This window comes from Myxine glutinosa, chromosome 9 (genome assembly GCF_964187855.1).
Source record: "Myxine glutinosa chromosome 9, kmMyxGlut1.1, whole genome shotgun sequence".
NCBI lineage: Eukaryota > Metazoa > Chordata > Myxini > Myxiniformes > Myxinidae > Myxine > Myxine glutinosa.
In genome coordinates this window covers 35,238,672-35,264,965 of record NC_136269.1, presented here as the reverse complement: position 1 = coordinate 35,264,965, position 26,294 = coordinate 35,238,672, and the positions used below count along the sequence as shown (strand labels likewise).

Below are 26,294 nucleotides of genomic sequence, written 5' to 3'. Positions count from 1 at the left end.
GACACGTTGCCGTCGGTGTCATGTTAGGCGGTGTATGATACACCATGACGCGATTTTAAAAAATATATCTGCATTTTCCCGCGTGTGTGGAATGTTCTCAATTATTGCTGACACCGACTCTAAAACCATCGATAAAAATGAAATCATATGGTGAGTTAGATTGGAGATAAAGGCGTGAGAGAGACTCAATGGCCTTGAAGTTACAGGCATTTGAGAATTCATTTCGTTCTATAAACGGCAACTTTCATCGGATTTTCTTCTCGTTTTTTTTCAACCGAGTCTAAAACTATGTTAGCGACTGTGAAAAATGAAATGATATATCGAATTTAAAATAGATATCGACACATTGCCGTCGGTGTCATGTTGGGCGGTGTATGATACACCATGACGCGATTTTAAAAAATATATCTCTGCATTTTCCCGCGTGTGTGGAATGTTTGTGGAAACTTAAAGATTTCAAATAAACCTATTTAAAGTGTATGCGCACATAACTAATAAAAAAAACGAAGAAATATCTCTCGGTAATTTCCTGAAACATATTTTACTTCCGGCTAATATGTTGAATGAAATAAAAACGAAGAAATATATGTCGGCATCATTGTTGACGTTTTTGTGACGACTATCATCAAACGAAATAGTAATATATCATAACGGAAAAGCAAAAGCGAATTTTTAATATATATCGACACATTGCCGGCGGTGTCATGTTGGGCGGTGTATGATACACCATGACGCGATTTTAAAAAATATATCTCTGCATTTTCCCGCGTGTGTGGATTGTTCTCAATTATTGCTGACACCGAGTCTAAAAGTAAAACCATCGATAAAAATGAAATCATATGGTGAGTTAGATTGGAGATAAAGGCGTGAGAGAGACTCAATGGCCTTGAAGTTACAGGCCTTTGAGAATTCATTTCGTTCTATAAACGGCAACTTTCATCGGATTTTCTTCCCGTTTTTTTTCAACCGAGTCTAAAACTATGTTAGCGACTGTGAAAAATGAAATGATTTATCGAATTTGATTTGAAATAAAACTGGGGGAGAGCAAGACACCACGGGCCTACAAAACAGGACTCAAAGCTATGCGAGTTAATAAAATGGTGGATATTTGTTTATAGCCACTCCCAGAATGGGTGGAGCTATGGGTGGAGCTACTCTGCAAACCGAGTAAGCCACACCCCGGACAGACACCCAACAGATAGACAGACAGACAGACAGAATCATCTACGGCTATTATAATATAGATAGATAGTAATAGTAATAGTATATATATATACTAGCGGGGTCACCCGTGGGAATCCCACGGGCATGGATGTGTGTGACATTTCGACATATTGAGTTATATGCTGCACATTCATTTTTACAAAATGGTTACTGGCAAGTCATCAGATCCAGAAATGGTGTGAATTTAGTTATTTCACATAATATGTGACCCCTCACTCCTCTCCACCTGACACTCTCCTGTCTCCACCTGACACTCTCCTGTCTCCACCTGACACTCTCCTCTCTCCACCTAGCACTCCTCTCCTCTCCAAACCCTCACATCCCTCTCCTTTCCAATCCCTCACCTCTCCAATCCCTCACACTCCTCTCCTCTCCAATCCTTCACACGCCTCTCCAATCGCGCCTCACACTCCTCTCCAATCGCGCCTCACACTCCTCTCCAATCGCACCTCACACTCCTCTCCAATCGTGCCTCACACTCCTCTCCAATCGTGCCTCACACTCCCCTCCAATCACTCCTCTCCAATCGTGCCTCACACTCCTCTCCAATCACGCCTCACACTCCTCTCCAATCGTGCCTCACACTCCTCTCCAATCGCGCCTCACACTCCTCTCCAATCGCGCCTCACTCGCCTCTCCAATCGGCTTTCCCCGTCTCGTTTCTCTCCTTTTTCTCCCGTCTCGTTCTTTTTCTTGCTCCAAATCGGCCCGTCGGAATCGGAAATCGGCCCGTCTCGCCCGTCGGCCCGTCGGAATCGGAAATCGGCCCGTCTTGCTTTTGTGCTTGTGCGTAAATAAATTGTGTTCATGACACCATTTCTGGTGTTGGGCTAGCGGCTAGGGTGCCGGCTTAGGATCCTGGGTTCGAATCTCGGTCGATCGCCGAATTAATGCCAGGGGGGTTGACTCAGCCTGTCATCCTTCCGAGGTCGGCTAATTGAGTACCAGTTCACTGGTAATTCCCTGTTTGTCGTTGAAGGCGGCAAAAAGGGTTGGCGTCAGGAAGGGCATCTGGCCGTAAAACATTGCTTCAAAAAGGGGACAAAAAAACAACAACTTCCACGGTCCCCGAAAAGGCCAACCCCCGCTTTGCGGGGAAAAATGGCCTCTAAACGGTGGTTTTTACACCATTTCTGGATCTGATGACTTGCCAGTAACCATTTTGTAAAAATGAATGTGCAGCATCTAACTCAATATGTCGAAATGTCACACACATCCATGCCCGTGGGATTCCCACGGGTGACCCCGCAAGTTTGCATTGACGTTCGTCGATGGACTCGTTCGCCCGTCTCATTCGTTTTCTTGCTGCATCCTGTTCAAGTCTGCGTTCTTCATCGATCGTCTCATTCATTTTGGAAATAGAAGTTTCCACGCAGCGCATGAATTGTCACGATCCTCAAGAGGAATTTGTCTCGTAATCATCAAATGATAAATGGCAAGTAAATTATATTGTGGAAAATTAAAGATTTCAAATAAACCTATTTAAAGTGTATTCGCACATAACTAATTTTAAAAAACGAAGAAATATCTCTCGGTAATTTCCTGAAACATATTTTACTTCCGGCTAATAATGTTGAATTAAATAAAAACGAAGAAATATATGTCGGCATCATTGTTGACGTTTTTGTGACGACTGTCATCAAACGAAAAAGTAATATATCTTAACGGAAAAGCAAAAGCGAATTTTTAATATATATCGACACGTTGCCGTCGGTGTCATGTTGGGCGGTGTATGATACACCATGACGCGATTTTTAAAAATATATCTGCATTTTCCCGCGTGTGTGGAATGTTCTCAATTATTGCTGACACCGAGTCCAAAACCATCGATAAAAATGAAATCATATGGTGAGTTAGATTGGAGATAAAGGCGTGAGAGAGACTCAATGGCCTTGAAGTTGAAGTTACAGGCGTTTGAGAATTCATTTCGTTCTATAAACGGCAACTTTCATTGGATTTCCTTCCCGTTTTTTTTCAACCGAGTCGAAAACTATGTTAGCGACTGTGAAAAATGAAATGATATATCGAATTTTTAATATGTATCGACACGTTGCCGTCGGTGTCATGTTAGGCGGTGTATGATACACCATGACGCGATTTTAAAAAATATATCTGCATTTTCCCGCGTGTGTGGAATGTTCTCAATTATTGCTGACACCGACTCTAAAACCATCGATAAAAATGAAATCATATGGTGAGTTAGATTGGAGATAAAGGCGTGAGAGAGACTCAATGGCCTTGAAGTTACAGGCATTTGAGAATTCATTTCGTTCTATAAACGGCAACTTTCATCGGATTTTCTTCTCGTTTTTTTTCAACCGAGTCTAAAACTATGTTAGCGACTGTGAAAAATGAAATGATATATCGAATTTAAAATAGATATCGACACATTGCCGTCGGTGTCATGTTGGGCGGTGTATGATACACCATGACGCGATTTAAAAAAATATATCTCTGCATTTTCCCGCGTGTGTGGAATGTTTGTGGAAAATTAAAGATTTCAAATAAACCTATTTAAAGTGTATGCGCACATAACTAATAAAAAAAACGAAGAAATATCGGTAATTTCCTGAAACATATTTTACTTCCGGCTAATATGTTGAATGAAATAAAAATGAAGAAATATATGTCGGCATCATTGTTGACGTTTTTGTGACGACTATCATCAAACAAAATAGTAATATATCATAACGGAAAAGCAAAAGCGAATTTTTAATATATATCGACACATTGCCAGCGGTGTCATGTTGGGCGGTGTATGATACACCATGACGCGATTTTAAAAAATATATCTGCATTTTCCCGCGTGTGTGGAATGTTCTCAATTATTGCTGACACCGACTCTAAAACCATCGATAAAAATGAAATCATATGGTGAGTTAGATTGGAGATAAAGGCGTGAGAGAGACTCAATGGCCTTGAAGTTACAGGCATTTGAGAATTCATTTCGTTCTATAAACGGCAACTTTCATCGGATTTTCTTCTCGTTTTTTTTCAACCGAGTCTAAAACTATGTTAGCGACTGTGAAAAATGAAATGATATATCGAATTTAAAATAGATATCGACACATTGCCGTCGGTGTCATGTTGGGCGGTGTATGATACACCATGACGCGATTTTAAAAAATATATCTCTGCATTTTCCCGCGTGTGTGGAATGTTTGTGGAAAATTAAAGATTTCAAATAAACCTATTTAAAGTGTATGCGCACATAACTAATAAAAAAAACGAAGAAATATCTCTCGGTAATTTCCTGAAACATATTTTACTTCCGGCTAATATGTTGAATGAAATAAAAACGAAGAAATATATGTCGGCATCATTGTTGACGTTTTTGTGACGACTATCATCAAACGAAATAGTAATATATCATAACGGAAAAGCAAAAGCGAATTTTTAATATATATCGACACATTGCCAGCGGTGTCATGTTGGGCGGTGTATGATACACCATGACGCGATTTTAAAAAATATATCTCTGCATTTTCCCGCGTGTGTGGATTGTTCTCAATTATTGCTGACACCGAGTCTAAAAGTAAAACCATCGATAAAAATGAAATCATATGGTGAGTTAGATTGGAGATAAAGGCGTGAGAGAGACTCAATGGCCTTGAAGTTACAGGCCTTTGAGAATTCATTTCGTTCTATAAACGGCAACTTTCATCGGATTTTCTTCCCGTTTTTTTTCAACCGAGTCTAAAACTATGTTAGCGACTGTGAAAAATGAAATGATTTATCGAATTTGATTTGAAATAAAACTGGGGGAGAGCAAGACACCACGGGCCTACAAAACAGGACTCAAAGCTATGCGAGTTAATAAAATGGTGGATATTTGTTTATAGCCACTCCCAGAATGGGTGGAGCTATGGGTGGAGCTACTCTGCAAACCGAGTAAGCCACACCCCGGACAGACACCCAACAGATAGACAGACAGACAGACAGAATCATCTACGGCTATTATAATATAGACTAGCGGGGTCACCCGTGGGAATCCCACGGGCATGGATGTGTGTGACATTTCGACATATTGAGTTATATGCTGCACATTCATTTTTACAAAATGGTTACTGGCAAGGCATCAGATCCAGAAATGGTGTGAATTTAGTTATTTCACATAATATGTGACCCCTCACTCCTCTCCACCTGACACTCTCCTGTCTCCACCTGACACTCTCCTGTCTCCACCTGACACTCTCCTCTCTCCACCTAGCACTCCTCTCCTCTCCAAACCCTCACATCCCTCTCCTTTCCAATCCCTCACCTCTCCAATCCCTCACACTCCTCTCCTCTCCAATCCTTCACACGCCTCTCCAATCGCGCCTCACACTCCTCTCCAATCGCGCCTCACACTCCTCTCCAATCGCGCCTCACACTCCTCTCCAATCGTGCCTCACACTCCTCTCCAATCGTGCCTCACACTCCCCTCCAATCACTCCTCTCCAATCGTGCCTCACACTCCTCTCCAATCACGCCTCACACTCCTCTCCAATCGTGCCTCACACTCCTCTCCAATCGCACCTCACACTCCTCTCCAATCGCGCCTCACTCGCCTCTCCAATCGGCTTTCCCCGTCTCGTTTCTCTCCTTTTTCTCCCGTCTCGTTCTTTTTCTTGCTCCAAATCGGCCCGTCGGAATCGGAAATCGGCCCGTCTCGCCCGTCGGCCCGTCGGAATCGGAAATCGGCCCGTCTTGCTTTTGTGCTTGTGCGTAAATAAATTGTGTTCATGACACCATTTCTGGTGTTGGGCTAGCGGCTAGGGTGCCGGCTTAGGATCCTGGGTTCGAATCTCGGTCGATCGCCGAATTAATGCCAGGGGGGTTGACTCAGCCTGTCATCCTTCCGAGGTCGGCTAATTGAGTACCAGTTCACTGGTAATTCCCTGTTTGTCGTTGAAGGCGGCAAAAAGGGTTGGCGTCAGGAAGGGCATCCGGCCGTAAAACATTGCTTCAAAAAGGGGACAAAAAAACAACAACTTCCACGGTCCCCGAAAAGGCCAACCCCCGCTTTGCGGGGAAAAATGGCCTCTAAACGGTGGTTTTTACACCATTTCTGGATCTGATGACTTGCCAGTAACCATTTTGTAAAAATGAATGTGCAGCATCTAACTCAATATGTCGAAATGTCACACACATCCATGCCCGTGGGATTCCCACGGGTGACCCCGCAAGTTTGCATTGACGTTCGTCGATGGACTCGTTCGCCCGTCTCATTCGTTTTCTTGCTGCATCCTGTTCAAGTCTGCGTTCTTCATCGATCGTCTCATTCATTTTGGAAATAGAAGTTTCCACGCAGCGCATGAATTGTCACGATCCTCAAGAGGAATTTGTCTCGTAATCATCAAATGATAAATGGCAAGTAAATTATATTGTGGAAAATTAAAGATTTCAAATAAACCTATTTAAAGTGTATTCGCACATAACTAATTTTAAAAAACGAAGAAATATCTCTCGGTAATTTCCTGAAACATATTTTACTTCCGGCTAATAATGTTGAATTAAATAAAAACGAAGAAATATATGTCGGCATCATTGTTGACGTTTTTGTGACGACTGTCATCAAACGAAAAAGTAATATATCTTAACGGAAAAGCAAAAGCGAATTTTTAATATATATCGACACGTTGCCGTCGGTGTCATGTTGGGCGGTGTATGATACACCATGACGCGATTTTTAAAAATATATCTGCATTTTCCCGCGTGTGTGGAATGTTCTCAATTATTGCTGACACCGAGTCCAAAACCATCGATAAAAATGAAATCATATGGTGAGTTAGATTGGAGATAAAGGCGTGAGAGAGACTCAATGGCCTTGAAGTTGAAGTTACAGGCGTTTGAGAATTCATTTCGTTCTATAAACGGCAACTTTCATTGGATTTCCTTCCCGTTTTTTTTCAACCGAGTCGAAAACTATGTTAGCGACTGTGAAAAATGAAATGATATATCGAATTTTTAATATGTATCGACACGTTGCCGTCGGTGTCATGTTAGGCGGTGTATGATACACCATGACGCGATTTTAAAAAATATATCTGCATTTTCCCGCGTGTGTGGAATGTTCTCAATTATTGCTGACACCGACTCTAAAACCATCGATAAAAATGAAATCATATGGTGAGTTAGATTGGAGATAAAGGCGTGAGAGAGACTCAATGGCCTTGAAGTTACAGGCATTTGAGAATTCATTTCGTTCTATAAACGGCAACTTTCATCGGATTTTCTTCTCGTTTTTTTTCAACCGAGTCTAAAACTATGTTAGCGATTGTGAAAAATGAAATGATATATCGAATTTAAAATAGATATCGACACATTGCCGTCGGTGTCATGTTGGGCGGTGTATGATACACCATGACGCGATTTTAAAAAATATATCTCTGCATTTTCCCGCGTGTGTGGAATGTTTGTGGAAAATTAAAGATTTCAAATAAACCTATTTAAAGTGTATGCGCACATAACTAATAAAAAAAACGAAGAAATATCTCTCGGTAATTTCCTGAAACATATTTTACTTCCGGCTAATATGTTGAATGAAATAAAAACGAAGAAATATATGTCGGCATCATTGTTGACGTTTTTGTGACGACTATCATCAAACGAAATAGTAATATATCATAACGGAAAAGCAAAAGCGAATTTTTAATATATATCGACACATTGCCGGCGGTGTCATGTTGGGCGGTGTATGATACACCATGACGCGATTTTAAAAAATATATCTCTGCATTTTCCCGCGTGTGTGGATTGTTCTCAATTATTGCTGACACCGAGTCTAAAAGTAAAACCATCGATAAAAATGAAATCATATGGTGAGTTAGATTGGAGATAAAGGCGTGAGAGAGACTCAATGGCCTTGAAGTTACAGGCCTTTGAGAATTCATTTCGTTCTATAAACGGCAACTTTCATCGGATTTTCTTCCCGTTTTTTTTCAACCGAGTCTAAAACTATGTTAGCGACTGTGAAAAATGAAATGATTTATCGAATTTGATTTGAAATAAAACTGGGGGAGAGCAAGACACCACGGGCCTACAAAACAGGACTCAAAGCTATGCGAGTTAATAAAATGGTGGATATTTGTTTATAGCCACTCCCAGAATGGGTGGAGCTATGGGTGGAGCTACTCTGCAAACCGAGTAAGCCACACCCCGGACAGACACCCAACAGATAGACAGACAGACAGACAGAATCATCTACGGCTATTATAATATAGATAGATAGATATACAGTATATATATATATATATATATATATATATATATATATATATATATATATATATATATATATATATATATATATATATATATATATATATATATATATATATATATATATATATATATATATATATATATATATACTGTGTGTATATAGATATCGATATCGATTTTGATATACAGGACAGTCATGAAGTATGCACATGCCTTTGAGCTGTCTCATCTGGGTCTGAATCTCGACCCAGCTATCTTACTATAATTCACCAACTGTCCGTCCGTTCCAAGGTACCGCAAAAACGGCTGAACCGATCGCAACGATATTTTGGGTGGGTAATCCTGGGACCCCCTGGAGTAAAATAGGCTGTATTGTTTTTCCAAATTTTCCAATTTTCCAGTTTTTCCAAACACGATGGAATAATATTTACAGATATGAACAGTGATGTGGCTTTTATTGAAATTCTACAAATACTGTTTAGATTTTGATGAGAATTATGAACCTGCAGCGAATCCGGAAGTGGACAGAGTACGGCAATGAGCTGGTTTGATAATATCCCAATACAACTGTCATTTAAAACAGTATTTTGTTAAAGTGTCAATTGATGATTGGTATTGAGTGAATACAATTACGATTTTGAATTCGTAATTGTGTTCAACCAACCGTACGGAACTTCACATCAAGATTTAAATACCGTATATACCGGTGTATGATACGCACCCGTGTATAGTACGCACCCCCAACTTCCACCCTCAAAAAAAAAATCATTCATTTTCAGATTACAGTGGCGTGAATCTATGCATTTGTACACAAACTTTAAGTAGCACAAAATGAACATTTTGAAAGGAAAAAAAAAACGCAAAATATTTCGCTTGGGTGGAGTTTTCTGCTTGAAGACGACATACGGTGGAAGCTTGCCCCCGTCAGCGGTGCAAGCGAGCATAACGGTGAAACAGTCCTTTTCATGGCCGGTGGTCTTGACTGACGGTCCGCTCCCCCTTCACTCCGATGCTGATCCCTTTGGGAATGTCGAAGGTTAGAGGGGTCTGGTCGGCGTTTCCGATCCTGCTGAGCGGGTAGTTGTGCTCCCGGCGAAGTTTGATTATGAACGCCTGGAAGCGTGTAGTTTTGTCAGCCGTATCGTCGGGAAGCTGTTGTGCGATGTGCGTGCGGCGTCGTACCGACAGATTAGGGCGTTCCAAAATCTGTAGGCCCACGATGTGCTGGCCATGAAGTCTTTGATGTCTCCGTAAAATAAAAGACCTTCAAAATAAAAGACCGATGTGGTTTTTCAGAGCGGGAAAAGCCGTTCTATTCATATTCCGGAAGCGGCGTTGCTTTGAGCGGCAAATCCATAAAAAGCACGTAATGGTACAAACCCCGCTTGCCATCCGGGGCGAACGAGCAGCAATGGCGGCCCTGCATGTCGGCGCAATTGTGCATGACGCAATGGGGAAAACGTGCAACTGAGATTGCTTTTTGTAAAATACTTTTTTTCGTAAATGTATTGGAAAATTGACTTGTTTTGAAGCCGAGTTTTTTTTCTATCCCCGTGTATAGTACGCACCCCCAACTTTTGACTTTTTCCGATAAAAAAAGTGCGTCTTATACACCGGTATATACGGTACTTGTTTATGTCACGAATGTTGTTAAAAGTTTATTTTTTATATTAATGCTTTTTAATTTGTGATGGAGTTATGCTGTTTGTAATGAAAAAAGAGATATCGAGTTCAAGTGAATGACGAAATGCAGTGATGGTTTCTACTTTCCAAACGTGAAATTCGCGGATCGCCATATGCAGATTCGTCATTGACTGGGTATGGAACAAACGTACCTGTTTGTTTGCGAACGGGTACGTTTTTCATGGAAGTCCTTCACGAACTTGCTGTCCATGTCTGACATGCGACTGAAGGTGCTGCAGGAATGTGGAATTTATTGGTTTCATGCTTTAGCATTCGCCGTTTCTGCATTGTCTGTTTTCTTCTGGCCTCCCACCCGTGCGTAGCACGGGTACCTCACTGGTATAAATAATTAGAACCTTTGCAGTTGTAGTGGTGGTATTAGTCATAGTAGTTATAATGTTTCATTCATACTGTTGATGTAAATGCTCCATTATGCCATCCAGTAATCCCTTTAAAGCAATTTTAACTTTTTCGCAGTGGAGCAGATGGATTTTAAACTGTTTAGAAAATGTTTTTTAAACGTTCACAATCCAGGATTGTGGGTCACGTGTCAAAATCAAGTTGTTGTTCCAGAGAAAAAGAGATACTCGATTTTGTAAGGCTGATGACATTCTGTGTCGAGGGACAGGTCATATGATAAGTTCTAAGGTTGATAGAAGCACGCTCATTGATCTGCGAAGAAAAGTAAAGCTGACATTCAAGATGTTCGTCCTTCATCGTAGCAATTGCTCTCACTCTGATGAAGGGCTAATGCCGAAAACGTCAGCTTAACTTTGCTTCACACAGCCATTGGTATATCTGTGTCCACTTTCGTTAATAAAACCCATCGTCCATATTTTTCAAAAACTTCAGCATGGCATCTTTTTCTGGATAAGTAACTCTGCACCATGCCAGAAAAAGTTGGGTGCCGGTGAGGAAAAGCAGCGATGGCATACAAAAAGCAGATGCTCGTAAGTTCATCGGTGTTACAGCGAGCTCGTGCTAAAGTTTGTGTTTTGCACACGCTTTCGTAATGCACAGTGGTGTGATCTATTAATGTGCTGGCACTCGAAGGGCAGATGCGTGCTGGGCCAGCAGCAGGCATGGCCTTTGCCAAAGCGCTGACTCCACGGAAACCTCATGTTGGCGAGTGTCCAGCGAGTGGCCGCTCTTCGTGCTCTGCTGAAACTCGGTGTAAAAGTAATGAAAACTTACAGGAGAAAAGGATACTGGAAAGATTTTTTTTAACATTGAGAATAAAGTAAGTTTTAAAGAGTTAACCATCACAGAGGACGAAAGAAGATACTGTAAAGTATGAGGGGTGCCTGAAAAGTTCCACAAAAGATATAGTCCAAAACACACCAAAACTCCAGTGACATGTTAGTACAACTACTACTACAACTCTCAGGACCGCAATTATTCCAACCTCTTTTTGGTTTCGGCCGGGGAAGCTCTTTGACTAGATTGACCGAAAGTGATACCCAATTTGGAATTTGGGCAGAAATTTCTCATAATCGTTCAGGGTGTTGGCGATTACTCACCTACTCTTCGCTAAATACACCATGGGGTCTTCAATGTCCACAAACTACGCCGGTGCTGGCAGACAGGTCATTTGGCTTAACTTCCTTCCGATCGATGGCACACCATTGATGCCTCACCCTGAATGTGAAACATCAGGATAACGGTTTATATCCAGGTCAAGATTCAAAACCCAGGCTAGACAGTTCAAAGGTGATTGGACATATCTATACCCTGTCATACCAGTCCTCCAATGAGGCGTATACACAAATACAAAAACACATTTCTGTATATTCTTTCTAATTACATCTTGTGAAATGAGAAATTTAAAAACCTTGGTGATGGACCTTTTTGAACGTCCCTCATATTGTATCTAACAACAAAGATTGCGTGCTGCACGATACCTTTAATGATGCGTGAAGTGAGGAGTTGTTTCCAACTTTTGCAACTTCTTCTTGACGCAGATGAGCGATTGTTGTTCCAACATTTGACGGGAACATTCATGCTGCAAAAGTCACCGAAAGCAAAGATAAATTTCACCAGAGGAGATATTACATAAACAGGCAACAAGATTTCACTTGTGAGTGCAGAAAACTTCTTTCTTTCATTTCAGGCCTAAAAGGCAGAGGCTCAAGTCTTGTCTTTCTCACTCACAAATTGGCCTCACAGCCACAGAGTCACTGGTGGAAGCTTGTCAGGCGAACAAAAGATTTTTATCAAAAAAAAATTGTTAAAGATTGAAAAAAGAAAACCTTTTCTGCAAAGGTTGACTTGAGTGTGCACATTTTGCCGGGCGATTGGCCTAAGAAAATAAAGATAGGGTTTGGTAGGAAAACACCGCTGACGTCCCAATGTGGAACCCCAAACGGCTGTGCGGCTCAGCACGAAGGAGCCTCTCAGGCCTCAAACCCACCGAGCTACGGTCACAGCTTACGTCTTCGCCACATACGTGCTCCCTGGAAGATTACTGGGTGTTCACCTTGCACTTTCACCCGCCCATGAAAAAGTGCCCGGAGGAACACGTTTTATTCCACATATTTATGACGACTGCAGTTTACCCCCCTAAACATCACAATATCTCTGATGAAAGCAGTGATGTAACTGTATCAACATCTACAATTATAAACCTCACCCTCTAATTTCCTTTTTCTTCCACAATTGGGGAGAAATTATAAACTGCATGTGGAAGGCTGCAAATACTGTACAGAGCAATAACTCGAGTTTAGACTTAAGTTGTCTTGACACATAAAAGTTAGTCTGGAATAAATCTGAAGTTTTGAGAACTGAGAGGAGTGCGAACGCAAGTTATTTTGTCCATGTTTTTGCGCATTTAATCCGTATGGTTACGGGACTGTGGACCGAGGAAAATCTGTTCTCTAAATACTTTCATCCGTAGTAAAGTTTTAGAGTTCATATGAAAATATTTACTATTATCCATGCATAAAAGAACAAACAACTAATTTGGCAACAAGGTAAGGGGTAGCTTTTATTGCATCACCTGATGACTGTTTACAAGAGAATGTTTGTAAGCAGTAACTTCAGGTAGGAAGTTACACTCTCGGATAGGGAGCTGCAGTCTTGGATGGGGAATTTCAGCATCGGATAGGGAGTTGCACTCTCATATAGTGTGGCTTGCCCTTAGAAAGAGAATCAGACACTCGGATATAGAGGTACAGTTAATGGAGGTAGAAAAGATCGTGCTTTTGTATTGGGGATAATCTGAGATGATGGTAAACAGCCGTCTTGAAAACCCAGAGGGAAGAATAAGATTAAAGAGAATGTGGAAGAATGTCAGAGACATCATTTGTGAAGATCAGGAATAGGACTGGGCCCAGAACACTCTTGGGCCACTCCAGCCTTGACAGGGAGAGGAGGTGAAAGGATTCAGTTGAGATCCACACGTTAGCTACGGGAGTAGAGGAAGTCAGAAAGTCAAGTGTGGAGTTGGCCTTCAATGCCACAGGCAGAGAGTTTGGAGAGCAAGGCAGATGCCAGACTGTATCAAAAGCACCAGATATGTCTAGAGAGACAGCCCTAACCTCATGTCAGACATTGAGGGCTTCCATCCATTGTTGAGTGAGTAGAAGCTGCATGTCCAAGGTAGAGTGACCTGGTCTGAATCCAAATTGATGATCTTATATGAGGTTGTTGGAGAAATGGAAGGATGTCATATCAACTGCGATGATGGATTCCATGATCTTCCTGATGATTGGAAGTAAGCTGATAGGTCTGTGGTTAAGCGGAATTGTTTTTTTCCACATTTTTAAGTCATGCGGTGTTGTTGGCTGACGACCAAACAGATGGAAGATGACCTAGGACAAATGATAAGGTGAACAGAGTAGATAAAAGATGCGCAAGAGCACGTTTCTAGGACACGCGAGCTGAGTCCGTCCTGTCCAGTTGCAGAAACAGAGCGGGTTGAGCGAGCGAGTCCTAGAAGCTGATAGGTCTGTGGTTCAGGGAAATGTTTTTTTTCACATTTTTAAGTCATGCGGTGTTGTTGGCTGACGACCAAACAGATTGAAGATGACCTAGGACAAATGATAAGGTGAACAGAGTAGAGAAAAGATGCGCAAGAGCACGTTTCTAGGACACGCGAGCTGAGTCCGCCCTGTCCAGTTGCAGAAACAGAGCGAGTTGAGCGAGCGAGTCCTAGAAGCTGATAGGTCTGTGGTTCAGGGAAATGTTTTTTTTCACATTTTTAAGTCATGCGGTGTTGTTGGCTGACGACCAAACAGATTGAAGATGACCTAGGACAAATGATAAGGTGAACATAGTAGAGAAAAGATGCGCAAGAGCACGTTTCTAGGACACGCGAGCTGAGTCCGTCCTGTCCAGTTGCAGAAACAGAGTCGAGAGTTGCAAGACAAGTCCGCAGCTTCAAAGATAAAGATTTACTAATAAATAATCCACATGTCCAAGCACATTTACTACGTACTAATAAACCTAAACCACAGTCGCAGACTGATTAATTCATCAAGAGTTCCGACTAAACTACAGACTAAAACCGGACTGACCTTTCTCTATGAAGATACCATCAGCATTTGTTCCGGCGTGACTCGATGATGATTCCGGATTTCGTTATTATGGATTTTCTCTGTGAACACATGTTGTTTTCCCTTTCACACCTGCCCATGATAACAATGTCACCAGTCTCACCGACAGAATGTGTGACATAAAAGATCGACCACACTGTAAAAAGGGTTCCACTGGGTGTGCGGCTCATGGAGGGATGACTGATAGTGCCCTGGCAGTGGAAACATTGAACAATGCAGTAAACTGACATAACAGCTCACAGAGTATGAACACCAAAACGTTTTGTTGTTACACTTCTTTCATTTTTTTTTTCTCTTTATGACGATCAAGGGTCATGGCTGGGAGGTCAAGATGAACGCACTTTGGCATCATACAGGTCATGTCATGCTTACAAAGTGCAGTGTGATGCATAAAAAAAACCCTTGCATCTTCCACTTTGACCCCAGTAAAATCAAAAAGAAGACACTGGACCAATGTTTACCTGCTTTCTTATGAAAGACCTAGGACAACATATTTTTGTATACGATGGTTCATCCCCATTGGTTAAAAAAGCTTTGCAGACTAAAAAAGCTTAATTTTGTTACCAATTTGGCATTCGCCGGATGTACAATCGAAAAAAGTTACCAAACCAATGTCTATCTGCTTTAGTAAGTAGAAGCTGCACTGAAGAATCATTTTGCCAATTGTCTGGATTGCTTTAAGTATCGAGGAATTGCAAGCCAAAATCCTTAAACATGTGACCAATGTTAACCTTTTACCCCTTGTGGAAACTTAATAAAAAGCAACAAACTATAATATCCGAGGAGTTCAAGCTATAGGGTCTGTGGTGAGGTATCATTTCGCCAATTCCTGTTTGGATTGGTTGAAACGCAAAGTCTCATTAATCATCGGTCTGTAAACAAAAAAAGTTATCAGTATTTACAACCTGTGTAGCTTTTTATGGGACACTATCTATTTAAAATGTCAGACTCTAAAAACATTTTTTGGCCCCAGAAAGAAAGGGAATAGATAAATTGCCATCCAAAAATGAGTCACAAGTGTGACACACATGTAACACTTGGACACATATAGACGATGTGAGGATGGGAAGACAGGCACAAAGGCAGAAACTCAAACACGAGTACGCTATACCAGAGGAAACTTTGTAAACAGAGAAAATGTGGCCCAAGGTCCTGGGCTGTTGGCTGGAGGTTAACTTTGCAAAGGAATGGTTTTAAACCACAGAGTTATGTCTATTATTGGATCATTATTCAGAAAAGAGAGAGAGGGTGAAAAAGAGGGAGAAAGGGAGCAGGAAAAGGGGTAGAAAAGGGTTAAAATGGAGAGGAGACAGGGAGCGGGACAAAAAGCAGAGGAGAAAAAGGGGAGAAAAAGAGGGGAGAAAGAGAAGGGAAAGAGGAGGAGAGAAGGGGGTGGGAGAGAGGGAAGAGGAGGGAGAGGTTAAGGGTAGAGAGGGAAAGGAGAGGGAAGGGGGGAAAGGCAGAGAGAGGGTAGAGGGAAGAGGAGGGATGGGTGAAGGGCAGAGAGGGAAAGGGAAGGGGGGAAAGGGAGGGAGAGGGTAGACGGAAGTGAGAGGTTGGAAAGGGAAGGGAGAGAGGGGGGAGGAAAGGGGGAGAGGGAAGGGGGAGAGGAAAGGGGTAGAGGGAAGGGGGAGAGAGAAGGGAGAGAGAGGGGAGAGGGAAGGGAGAGAGGTGAGAGGGAAGGGAGAGGTGGGAGAGGGATGGGAGAGATGGGAGAGAGGTGAGAGGGAAGGGAGAGAGGTGAGAGGGAAGGGAGAGAAGTGAGAGGGAAGGGAGAGAGGTGAGAGGGAAGGGAGAGAGTGGAGGTGGGAGAGGAAGGGGAGAGGTGGGAGAGGGAAGGGAGAGGTGGGAGAGGGAAGGGAGGGGTGGGAGAGGGAAGGGAGAGGTGGGAGAGGGAAAGGAGAGAGGGCAGAGAGAAGGGAGAGGTGGGAGAGGGAAAGGAGAGAGGGAAGGGAGAGGTGGGAGAGGGAAAGGAGAGAGGGGAGAGGGAAGGGAGAGAGGGGAGAGGGAAGGGAGAGGGAAAGGAGAGGTGGGAGAGGGAAAGGAGAGAGGGGAGAGGGAAGGGAGAGAGGGGAGGGGGAAGGGAGAGATGGGATAGGGAAAGGAGAGAGGGGAGAGGAAAAGGAGAGTTGGGAGAGGGAAGGGAGTGGTGGGAGAGGGAAAGGAGAGAGGGGAGAGGGAAGGAAGAGGTGGGATAGTGAAAGGAGAGAGGGGAGAGGGAAGGGAGAGAGGGGAGGGGGAAGGGAGAGATGGGATAGGGAAAGGAGAGAGGGGAGAGGAAAAGGAGAGTTGGGAGAGGGAAGGGAGTGGTGGGAGAGGGAAAGGAGAGGTGGGAGAGGGAAAGGAGAGAGGGCAGAGAGAAGGGAGAGGTGGGAGAGGGAAAGGAGAGAGGGAAGGGAGAGGTGGGAGAGGGAATGGAGAGAGGGGAGAGGGAAGGGAGAGAGGGGAGGGGGAAGGGGGAGAGGGAAGGGAGAGGTGGGATAGGGAAAGGAGAGTGGGGAGAGGAAAGGGAGAGGTGGGAGAGAGAGGGGAGAGGGAAGGGAGAGACTGGAAAAGGAAGGGAGAGAGGGGAAAGATGATGAGAGAGAGAGTGCAAGAGGGAGGAAAAAGAGATCATAGATTACGAAGGACAACAACTCCGAAGGGGAAATGTACAAAGGCATTCAAGCAGCAATCTTGAACATGGGTGTTGCATCAATTCCCCATCAGATAGACACATCTGTTTGTAATATAGCTTCCACTAAATGTCAAACCTGCAACACCACATAACATGAAGCGGACTTTGAGCAAATTCTACAATATTGCATTACCCAACATGTCATCGGTGCCATCGCATGATAGATTCCCACAGGACCTCACCCTGGTCCACTACGAAGAAAAAATGGTGCGGGTCCCGATATCAAGCAACAAATAGCAGGTGCTGAATGGGATGACATTTTCGAAACCAATTAATCAGACTTTAAAAAATATCACATCTCTAAATCCGAATACATTCAACCATAATCGTCGCTCGGGATTCATCGTCCTGACATATCTTATTCCTATTACGAGGAACCAAACTTGGAGCATCACCAAAACTGTGACCATTGTTTGAATTTCGCACTAAAAATCCCATTGATTGGACTCTACCGGGTTACAGGTGCAACGCTGCTGCCAATGCAACCAGGCCATTAAGCATTTCCAACGTGGAATTCACAATTGTTTTTGGCATCCCTGAAATATGAATGGAATAAAGTATTTTAAAGCCAAAAGTTAACCAGCCTCGGTTTCTTTGACAGCATGGCCACCTGTAGGGTGAATCAAGCCAGATGAAACACTCCTTTTCTCGTCCTGCGAGGCTGGACAGTTTCCATAAAAAGGGTTCAAAACAAAGGAGCTCCTTCTACCCACCAGTGTTTACCAAGATTGCCTGCAGCAAGGGGCCTGGGAAGTTTGTTGGCAGGACAAGGGGGTGGGCCACGCCTGTCTGCTTCGCTTCCCCATCGCAAGGCCGAACGACTACCCCTTTTGGACACCAGGGCCACGCCTGACCATTTCAGCTCTATGTATCCCAGTGCGCTCCTCTCTGGAGACCATAATCGAGATGTGGGCCAAAGGGAACTTCGCGGATGCCGCCATGACAAAACACAATGTCGCGACAGAGCGGGGTCGAGTCAAAATAAATTAAAAGTTGCCCCTCATTATTCATTTTGTCGGCAGGGCAATGAGTTTGGTGTACGCATGTTCATATGTGTACGGACATACTGCCATCACTAAAAGTGGATCATATTTGGCGTGTCCTAACTTGGAATCTTGACCTGTATTGAGAGGTCATGGAAGGTTGCTAATTCATAACCGATATTTTCCTGAAATCCTGACCTGTATTGAGAGGTCATGGAAGGTTGCTAATTCATAACCGATATTTTCCTGGAATCCTGACCTGTATTGAGAGGTCATGGAAGGTTGCCAATTCATAACCGATATTTTCATGGAATCCTGACCTGTATTGAGAGGTCATGGAAGGTTGCCAATTCATAACCGATATTTTCCTGGAATCCTGACCTGTATTGAGAGGTCATGGAAGGTTGCTAATTCATAACCGATATTTTCCTGGAATCCTGACCTGTATTGAGAGGTCATGGAAGGTTGCCAATTCATAACCGATATTTTCCTGGAATCCTGACCTGTATTGAGAGGTCATGGAAGGTTGCCAATTCATAACCGATATTTTCATGGAATCCTGACCTGTATTGAGAGGTCATGGAAGGTTGCTAATTCATAACCGATATTTTCCTGGAATCCTGACCTGTATTGAGAGGTCATGGAAGGTTGCCAATTCATAACCGATATTTTCCTGGAATCCTGACCTGTATTGAGAGGTCATGGAAGGTTGCCAATTCATAACCGATATTTTCATGGAATCCTGACCTGTATTGAGAGGTCATGGAAGGTTGCCAATTCATAACCGATATTTTCCTGGAATCCTGACCTGTATTGAGAGGTCATGGAAGGTTGCCAATTCATAACCGATATTTTCATGGAATCCTGACCTGTATTGAGATGTCATGGAAGGTTGCCAATTCATAACCGATATTTTCATGGAATCCTGACCTGTATTGAGAGGTCATGGAAGGTTGCCAATTTATAACCCATATTTTCCTGGAATCCTGACCTGTATTGAGACGTCATGGAAAGTTGCCAATTTATAACCTATATTTTCCTGGAATCCTGACCTGTATTGAGAGGTCATGGAAGGTTGCCAATTCATAACCGATATTTTCATGGAATCTTGACCTGTATTGAGAGGTCATGGAAGGTTGCCAATTCATAACCGATATTTTCCTAGAATCCTGACCTGTATTGAGAGGTCATGGAAGGTTGCCAATTCATAACCGATATTTTCATGGAATCCTGACCTGTATTGAGAGGTCATGGAAGGTTGCCAATTTATAACCGATATTTTCCTGGAATCCTGACCTGTATTGAGACGTCATGGAAAGTTGCCAATTCAAAACCAATATTTTCCTGGAATCCTGACCTGTATTGAGAGGTCATGGAAGGTTGCCAATTCATAACTGATATTTTCCTGGAATCCTGACCTGTATTGAGAGGTCATGGAAGGTTGCTAATTCATTACCGATATTTTCCTGGAATCCTGACCTGTATTGAGAGGTCATGGAAGGTTGCCAATTCATAACCGATATTTTCCTGGAATCCTGACCTGTATTGAGAGGTCATGGATGGTTGCTAATTCAAAAGCGATATTTTCCTGGAATCCTGACCTGTATTGAGAGGTCATGGAAGGTTGCTAATTCATACCCGATATTTTCCTGGAATCCTGACCTGTATTGAGATGTCATGGAAGGTTGCTAATTCATTACCGATATTTTCATGGAATCCTGACCTGTATTGAGAGGTCATGGAAGGTTGCCAATTCATAACCGATATTTTCCTGGAATCCTGACCTGTATTGAGAGGTCATGAAAGGTTGCTAATTCAAAAGCGATATTTTCTCGGAATCCTGACCTGTATTGAGAGGTCATGGAAGGTTGCTAATTCATAACCGATATTTTCCTGGAATCCTGACCTGTATTGAGAGGTCATGGAAGGTTGCTAATTCAAAACCGATATTTTCCTGGAATCCTGACCTGTATTGAGAGGTCATGGAAGGTTGCTAATTCAAAACCGATATTTTCATGGAATCCTGACCTTTTGTTGAGAGGTCATGGAAGGTTGCTAATTCAAAACCGATATTTTCATGGAATCATGACCTCTTTTGGGAGGTCATGGAAGGTTGCCAATTCATAACCGATATTTTCCTGGAATCCTGACCTGTATTGAGAGGTCAAGGAAGGTTGCTAATTCATTACCGATATTTTCCTGGAATCCTGAACTGTATTGAGAGGTCATGGAAGGTTGCTAATTCATTACTGATATTTTCCTGGAATCCTGACCTGTATTGAGAGGTCATGGAAGGTTGCTAATTCATTACCGATATTTTCCTGGAATCCTGACCTGTATTGAGAGGTCATGGAAGGTTGCTAATTCATTACCGATATTTTCCTGGAATCCTGACCTGTATTGAGAGGTCATGGAAGGTTGCTAATTCAAAACCGATATTTTCCTGGAATCCTGACCTGTATTGAGAGGTCATGGAAGGTTGCCAATTCATAACCGATATTTTCCTGGAACACTGACCTGTATTGAGAGGTCATGGAAGGTTGCCAATTCATAACCGATATTTTCATGGAATCCTGACCTGTATTGAGAGGTCATGGAAGGTTGCTAATTCATAACCGATATTTTCCTGGAACACTGACCTGTATTGAGAGGTCATGGAAGGTTGCCAATTCATAACCGATATTTTCCTGGAATCCTGACCTGTATTGAGAGCTCATGAATGTTGCCAATTCATCACCGATATTTTCATGGAATCATGGCATGACCTGTATTGAGAGGTCATGAAAGGTTGCCAATTCATAACCGATATTTTCATGGAATCCTGACCTGTATTGAGAGGTCATGAAAGGTTGCCAATTCATAACCGATATTTTCATGGAATCCTGACCTGTATTGAGAGCTCATGAATGTTGCCAATTAATCACCGATATTTTCATGGAATCATGGCATGACCTGTATTGAGAGGTCATGAAAGGTTGCCAATTCATAACCGATATTTTCATGGAATCATGACCTGTATTGAGAGGTCATGGAAGGTTGCTAATTCATAACCGATATTTTCCTGGAATCCTGACCTGTATTGAGAGGTCATGGAAGGTTGCTAATTCAAAACCGATATTTTCCTGGAATCCTGACCTGTATTGAGAGGTCATGGAAGGTTGCTAATTCAAAACCGATATTTTCATGGAATCCTGACCTTTTGTTGAGAGGTCATGGAAGGTTGCTAATTCAAAACCGATATTTTCATGGAATCATGACCTCTTTTGGGAGGTCATGGAAGGTTGCCAATTCATAACCGATATTTTCCTGGAATCCTGACCTGTATTGAGAGGTCAAGGAAGGTTGCTAATTCATTACCGATATTTTCCTGGAATCCTGAACTGTATTGAGAGGTCATGGAAGGTTGCTAATTCATTACTGATATTTTCCTGGAATCCTGACCTGTATTGAGAGGTCATGGAAGGTTGCTAATTCATTACCGATATTTTCCTGGAATCCTGACCTGTATTGAGAGGTCATGGAAGGTTGCTAATTCATTACCGATATTTTCCTGGAATCCTGACCTGTATTGAGAGGTCATGGAAGGTTGCTAATTCAAAACCGATATTTTCCTGGAATCCTGACCTGTATTGAGAGGTCATGGAAGGTTGCCAATTCATAACCGATATTTTCCTGGAACACTGACCTGTATTGAGAGGTCATGGAAGGTTGCCAATTCATAACCGATATTTTCATGGAATCCTGACCTGTATTGAGAGGTCATGGAAGGTTGCTAATTCATAACCGATATTTTCCTGGAACACTGACCTGTATTGAGAGGTCATGGAAGGTTGCCAATTCATAACCGATATTTTCCTGGAATCCTGACCTGTATTGAGAGCTCATGAATGTTGCCAATTCATCACCGATATTTTCATGGAATCATGGCATGAACTGTATTGAGAGGTCATGAAAGGTTGCCAATTCATAACCGATATTTTCATGGAATCCTGACCTGTATTGAGAGGTCATGAAAGGTTGCCAATTCATAACCGATATTTTCATGGAATCCTGACCTGTATTGAGAGCTCATGAATGTTGCCAATTCATCACCGATATTTTCATGGAATCATGGCATGACCTGTATTGAGAGGTCATGAAAGGTTGCCAATTCATAACCGATATTTTCATGGAATCATGACCTGTATTGAGAGGTCATGAAAGGTTGCCAATTCATAACCGATATTTTCATGGAATCCTGACCTGTATTGAGAGGTCATGAAAGGTTGCCAATTCATAACCGATATTTTCCTGGAACACTGACCTGTATTGAGAGGTCATGGAAGGTTGCCAATTCATAACCGATATTTTCATGGAATCCTGACCTGTATTGAGAGGTCATGAAATGTTGCCAATTCATAACCGATATTTTCATGGAACCATGACCTGTATTGAGAGGTCATGAAAGCTTGCCAATTCATAACCGATATTTTCATGGAATCCTGACCTGTATTGAGAGGTCATGAAATGTTGCCAATTCATAACCGATATTTTCATGGAATCCTGACCTGTATTGAGAGGTCATGAAAGGTTGCCAATTCATAACCGATATTTTCATGGAAACATGACCTGTATTGAGAGGTCATGAAAGGTTGCCAATTCATAACCGATATTTTCATGGAATCCTGACCTGTATTGAGAGGTCATGGAAGGTTGCCAATTCATAACCGATATTTTCATGGAATCATGACCTGTATTGAGAGGTCATGAAAGGTTGCCAATTCATAACCGATATTTTCATGGAATCCTGACCTGTATTGAGAGGTCATGGAAGGTTGCCAATTCATAACCGATATTTTCATGGAATCCTGACCTCTATTGAGAGGTCATGAAAGGTTGCCAATTCATAACTGATATTTTCATGGAATCTTGACCTGTATTGAGAGGTCATGAAAGGTTGCCAATTCATAACCGATATTTTCATGGAATCCTGACCTGTATTGAGAGGTCATTGAAGGTTGCCAATTCATAACCGATATTTTCCTGGAATCCTGACCTGTATTGAGAGGTCATGGAAGGTTGCCAATTCATAACCGATATTTTCTGCCTGCCAACTACAAACATAACGACATCTCTGAATGTGGCCATCATTCTAAGGGAATACAAGGAAGAGAAGCTAGTTGCTGCTGAGAGGGGCACTATTGACTGCTGGACAAGACCCAAGTTAATCGGCCATGCTGGGCTCAACTCTGGAAGCTCTTTGTTATCCCTGCCATGTCTGGCTTAAAAAAGATTGCACTGGCAGTAGCGAGCAGGACTTTAAGGCACCCCTGGTCGCCCTTTGCTTGCGCACCATGTTTTCAGGGCCTTCACGGAAGAGCGGTGCTGACAGCACTTTCCACGGAAAGCTTTCACTTCCGAACCCTGGCTGTGCTTTTTCTGGAAATGGGCACTATGATTTTAAACAAGAGATTTCGTTTTGTGCCGTTGAGGATTGTAACACCGGAAGTACAGCTGTTGGCGAAAGCACCATTGCGTGGCATGTTGTGAACTGTTAACGAAGGTAATGTTGCACTTGCCAAAGCAGAATTATCCTTTTGTGCAATGATAACCCTGAGTTCCGAAATAGCGACAACATCCTGCTCCTAAGGTCATCTCAGGTGTATAACTTTGACGACTCGAGGGATCATATTATCATCTGATCTTACAATGGAGGGCTCAGCATTCATTAAACATCAAGAGACTGCTGGCCCGGTTATCCTCCACAAAGGATCCTAATGAGACACGTTGGTCACTTCTTGGCTCTAAAATAGAAAAGTTGTAATGGCACCACACCAGAGAACCTTCCCCCAAGGGGTGTTTCATATAAAAGACACCTGTGCACCTTTTGGCATATTCAATACAGTATGCACGAGGAGAGAGAAAACAATGATTTTTTTTGTATACAAGATCGAGGCTCATGAAATAGCTAACATTAATCACATAAAAAAACAAACGGACACATAAAACATAAAATAAAGGGAGCGGGAGACAAGCTGGAGAGAGAGGCTGAAGCACACAAACACAACATTTGAGAGCAGGGACGTCGGGAGATCTGTGGGAGGGAGAGGGCTTGGGGGGAGAAGGCATCGGAAGGGGGGGGGGGGGGGGGAGGGAGAGTGGGAGAAGTATAAAACGCAAGGACACTGCAAGGACTTCCAGGAAAGAAGTCGGTATTTCAAAAAAGTGGATCTGGGGTGAATTAGCGGGGGTAGAAAAGATCAAGGTTTTGGATGATGCCAATGATGTACTAATCTACCACTTTTTGCTGAAGAGAGGCAAAGTCAGCAAATCTTTTGAGACAGCGACACATCCATTGAGACCACTTTGTGCTAATATGTGTCTTACTGTTCTTAAAGAAACGTTAACACTCGTACTTTCAGCTAGGCCATTCACAAGATCTCCACTGGATCATCGTCTATCATGTACAGAATACACCCTGAGGTCCTTAACACCACGTTTGGAGACTTTGGGATTCCTTCCTTGACCCACTCCGTTGTTAACAGAACCACTTTCGTGTATCCTCCACAGAGTCTTACTTACAGCTCCTGATGAAATATGAAGTTGAGTTGCAATCTGCAGGATGGAGTATCCTTCACTGGCGAATAATTTGATTAATATATCCACTGTCATGTGATATTTCCTTCCGAGGAGCCACAGTGTTCATCACACATTTACCATACGGAAACGTCATCAACGCCTGTACTTTTGTAGTTCTTCTCCAGCTGTGGAACTTTCTGATTGCTTGCATGACAACCAATCACAGTGCACCATCCAAAATATGTGACTGCACCATGGACAATTTTATTTTTAAATATGAGAAGTGATTCTATCATGTTGTATTGGTATTTTATATCCAGTATTTCTTGTTTCCAAAATTATTCATATACAGTCACGTGAAAAAGTAAGTACACCCCATGTAAAGTTTTGACTTTTTCAACATATTTCAACATACAGCTATTTGATTTTCATTTCAACAATATTGATAGGTAAAGGTGATATAATATAACAAATATCATGAAACATTTACATTTTGTAGTCCATTGTATAATTTAAATAAACATAAATGCAAATTTCGCATGTGGAATAAGTAAGTACACCCCGACATTTATCACTACTTCAAATACCTAAAATTAGAATCAGGTGCACCAGCTCAGGTGCGAATGATTAGAACATCGTTAGAGAGGATCTTGGAGGAACCTGTCTTATTTAAACCTCGGACATTTAGTTTGGTTTGCTCTTTGTTGTTGAAGTGTGCGGCGTCACCATGCCTAGATCAAAAGAGCTCTCTGAGGCCTTCAGAAAGAAGGTTATAGATGCCTACGAGTCTGGGAAGGGATTTAAAAAGATCTCCGAACAATTTGAAATCAATCATTCGACTGTCCGGAAGATTATCTACAAGTGGAGAAGATTCCAAACATCTGCCAACTTGTTCAGGCCAGGCCGCCTCAGCAAGTTCAGCCTGAGAGCAGACCGCAAGATGCTGAAAGAAGTCTCTAAGAACCCCAGAATGTCATCATGGGACCTACAGGTAGCTCTTGCCACTGTTGATGTCAAAGTGCACGAGTCTGCCATTAGAAAGAGGCTGCACAAATTTGATCTACATGGGAGGTGTGCCAGGAGGAAACCTTTGCTGTCCAGAAAGAGCATCAGGGCAAGACTAAAGTTTGCCAAAGAACACCTAGGCAAAGACCAGCACTTCTGGAACAATGTGCTCTGGACAGATGAGTCAAAGGTAGAGCTATTTGGCCACAGCACCAGAAGACATGTTTGGCGAAAACCAAAGACAGCATTTGACCACAAGAACCTGATACCAACTGTAAAGCATGGTGGTGGAAATATTATGGTTTGGGGCAGCTTTGCTGCATCAGGGCATGGGCGGCTCACCATCATAGAATCCACTATGAATTCTTCATTGTACCAGAGGGTGCTTGAGGATAATGTGAGGCC

At 42.5% G+C, this 26,294-nt stretch overlaps 1 long non-coding RNA gene across 1 annotated transcript in view; it reads right to left on the bottom strand.

The window, feature by feature from the left end:
• LOC137435488 (uncharacterized) overlaps nucleotides 1-26,294 on the bottom strand; it is a 276,336-nt gene that overhangs the window by 50,236 nt on the left and 199,806 nt on the right. The window contains exons 6-7 of the long non-coding RNA XR_013624517.1: nucleotides 12,015-12,115; nucleotides 11,634-11,751 (exon numbers count right to left, since the gene is read on the bottom strand). This is a non-coding gene — a long non-coding RNA (uncharacterized LOC137435488). The remainder of the gene's footprint in view (nucleotides 1-11,633; nucleotides 11,752-12,014; nucleotides 12,116-26,294) is intronic.